The sequence below is a fragment of the Camelus ferus genome, chromosome 35, assembly GCF_009834535.1.
Source record: "Camelus ferus isolate YT-003-E chromosome 35, BCGSAC_Cfer_1.0, whole genome shotgun sequence".
Lineage (NCBI taxonomy): Eukaryota > Metazoa > Chordata > Mammalia > Artiodactyla > Camelidae > Camelus > Camelus ferus.
The window spans coordinates 26,254,971-26,259,046 of NC_045730.1; positions in this window are offsets into that span (position 1 = coordinate 26,254,971).

Sequence of the window (4,076 nt, forward strand, 5' to 3'; positions counted from 1 at the left end):
GTTCTCATGCTAATTTGTTGGGGGCATAGGGTGTTTTGGTCCCATACCTTACAATGGTCTTGCCAGCAGAAGCTTAGAGAGAGAGGGAGAGGAGAGGAGAGAGAATAGAAAGACTTGTTTATAATCACAGATGTAGGCATGTGACTGACATGTCACTCGTAGCCCTTAGGTATATACATAATACATACATACGTATCTTAAATGCTGCAGCAGGTGCCTAACCGATCCCCTGGCAGCAGTTTTGCCCACTTTAATCCATGCTTCACACTATCTCCAACCAGAAAGAACTTCTGAAGGTGCAGGTTTGATCACATCTTCTGTTTGGAATCCCTCACAACTCTTAGGATATGGTATGCATTTTGTCACGTAGCTGGTATACTCTGGTGGAACTGGGTGTCTCCTATCTCGTCCAGTCACTGAGTCCAAGTTTGTGCTGCTCACCACACAACAGGCCAGTAAATCGAGAGACGGGGTGTTGGGGCAAGGAATAGCGACTATTCAGAAAGCCAGCAGACTGAGAAGACGGTGGACCAGTGTCCCAAAGAACCATCTTGGCCGGGTTTGGATGCTAGCTGCTTTTGTAGAACAAAGATGGGGAGGTGAGGAGATAAAGTAAAAAAGGCAATAAATTGTTGCAAATAATTCATTGTTCGGCCAGATTCTGGAGGGGATGTGTTAATTTCATCTTTCCTGCAGCCGTTCCCAGGTGGGCCTGGTCTGGATGTCTCCTGTGAGCTTAAAGCAGGGTGTTACCAGCTTAATGCTCAGGCATGGAGGCTGGGTTTCTGGAGATGGACATTATGTACACTTCAAGCTACTGGCAACATCCCTTTAGTGACTTAACTTTCAGCAAAAGCAATAGAATACAAAGTTTAAAGTAAAAGAAACGGATTCAGTATGGACTCAGATTTGTTCTTCCCAGTTACATTCCCTCTCCCCCCGCCCCCACACATAAATAAGCCATGTTTTAAATAATGCTGGTTTCCTTCAGTCTGTAGCTGTATTTTACTTGGCCCATAGTACATTTCAAAAATACTTCTATGTGTTGCTAATGTTTACAAATCGGGTGATTTTACAGTAAAAATATCTGGGTTTTCTGATTTCCCTTGGACACGACACAGGGTGCCGACATTGTGTTTGCAAACCCAGTACCTCCTTGGAAGCACAAGGGACTCAGGTTGCAACGGTGACTGTCCCGCACCAGCTTCCGTCATGACACACACTGCATCCCTAGCCCCAGTACACACTGATGTTTGTGATTCCTGCCAGAAGTCACACGTTTAGCAAAACCTAGACAATATACAAACCATCGTACTTTTTCTCCTGACTGTTCTGACGTCATTTAGAAGAAACGAGCATCACGTCTCCTGGTTAAGAAAGCAGATTTCAACCAGCTCCTCTGGTCTGAGGAAACGCAAGGTTTACAGGCGGGACTTGATGTTCCTGTAGCTGTTCTCCTCTGTACTGCTTAGAGCCTTTTAAACTCCGACTTCCAACTGAGCGGTTTATTCTGCTTTTCCTCGCATTGCTTGCTAATTGTTTTATGAGCCTTAGTCTTGATCCTTCCACCAGACTCTAAACTCACTGACAGTGGGAGCCATGTCAGGAGACTTGGAAAAGCTCTCAACATGTTCTTGCTGATGATTTGATAAAATCCATCATTTTAGGCACTGGATAGGTATTCTGGGAGAATGTCATTCTGGGCCTTGACAAGGCTGATTTAGGACAAGTCAGCCAGTCCTATGCAACTCTTTGGGAAAGGTCAATTTCTAATCCCCAAAAGAAAGAAGAAAATAATCCTTCTATATGTTACAATCCAAATCTGCCTTCCTGCATGCGCTTTCCAGCCTGGGAGCTTCTCAAGATAAAAGCAGCACCAGGGATTCCTTCCTCCCGTTGGGGACAACCCGAGCGGAAAGCTCTCAGAGGCCCCAGCCCTGCCTCTCTCTGATGTCACCGTCATTTGCATGCCCAAGGGAAGCCGGCGGAGTGGCCCTCCCTGGGCTGGGTGCAGCCCAGGGCTGAGACTCACAACTCCTGGCCAGGGGCAGAGAGAGGCCGGCTGGACCCGCATCCCTGCATACTTGGCACTGTCACCAGGATCCTCGGAAGAGGCTAGATCCCGGGGGCAAGCCAAGAGCCGGAGGTCTGGGAGGTTGTCAGGTGCGAAGTTGAATGAAAGGCAGAGCTAGTTTCTGCTTTAGGAAAATTAACTTGTTGAGGTGCTGATAGTCAGAATCACCCCTGGCACCTTTCTGACTGACACAGGGTATGGTAATGTTAGAATTATTTTCTCCTCTCAAGATGCTTTAAGAGCCTGGTGACAATTTTCAAATGGATGAGCCTTTCCATAGACAGTGCTGGAGGACTCTTGGTAAGTAACTATCATGTATTAAAAAAGAGATTCGTCAAAGTTACAGGCCACTCAGTTGACAGAGAGGCACCTGGCCTCACAAGGAAGTGCAGATGACAGTCCTCGCCGGAGCAGTGGCGTCTTCCTGTCACACTGGCTCGAATGCACGCCTGGTCTGTAACAGCACAGCGTTCCTGGTGTGGGAGCAGAGCTCTGCCAAAATTCAGGACAAGCAGGTGGGGAAAACAACAGGACGACGGCCAGACATTCTAGTGATCTCGGCCACGGGTGATAGGATGTATGTGATTTCTATAAGCGATCCAAGCATTAAACAGCAGGTAAACTTTTTCAGTCACCGCACTTTGTGCAAAAATACGTATGATGCAATGATGAAATAATCTTGATTCAATCTTCTTCAAAATAAACTCTCAAAATAGATAAAACAGACCTATGTAGACACTGTGCTTGTCCTCTCTTTGAACGCTCACACATGCACACCACACACAAGCACAGATGTGCACACACTTGTGCTCACACCACTCGTGCACACGTGCACACACATGCACACCTACACCACAACATGCGCACACCTCACATGCACACGTGCACATTTGCACACGCACACATGAGCACACACCACACACGTGCGCACACCCCCGCACATCTGCCCCGGGGGGCGTCCTGAGAGAGACGAGAACTCTGGCTGGCAGGTAGGTGGCAGCAGCGGGGGTGGGAGGAAGGGGCCTGGGTCAGGTGGTCAGTGTCGGCAGTCTGACTTTCCTTTTCATTTTATTGAGATATGATGGTCATAAGCCCCCCAAAAAATTTATTTTTATTTTTTTAGTTTCAAAACAACATTCTTTTCTTGATGCTACTGTAAATTTTTTACAAAATAATAAAGGCCATATTTTTCAGCCCATGGCTGAAATCATATTCAAAGTTACCATACTCACTAAAGGCTTTTTTCTCTGAGATCAGGAACAGGACAAGGGTCCAGCTCTCAGCATGCTCATCCAGCGCAATGCTAGAGGTCCTCGCTGGAGCAATCAGGAGAGGAAATTAATAAAAGATATCCGAACTGGAAAGGAAGAAGTGAAGTATTTTTCTGCTTACAGATGCTATGATGTATATACAATCCTAAAGATTCCACCAAAAACCAGTTAAACTAATCAACGAATCAGAAAAGTCACACAATCAGGATACAGAATCCAAGTACAAACGTCAGTTGTGTTTCTAGACGCTAACAAAGAAATGCCTGGAAAATGTTTTAAAAATGAAATACAGTTAGTGGAGTTTCTCCTACGCTTGACAGCAATCCTAAGACTTTCCTTTACGTTACCATTAACAAGCTGTGAAGCTGAAATAAATTTTTTCTAAACCGTGAGAAACAAGAAACGCGTTTTGATCAACCATGCTAGGAGGACTAATTTATCTTTCTATTAGATCTGTAGACAGATACGGAACAGAATCAAGGCCTCAGAAATAGACCCTTACATGTGCAGTCAACTAACATTTGACAAGCGAGCCAGGAATACTCAGTGGGGAAAGGACACTTTCTTCAATAAACGGTGTTGGAAGAGGAGGGCACAGCTCAGGGGCAGAGCCCGTGCTCAGCGTGGGCAAGTTCCAGGCTTCAGTCCCCAGTCCCTCCACTTAAAAAAGAAGTCTGATCACCTCTCCCCAAACAAAATAAATGGTTTGGGAAAACTGGATAATCACACAA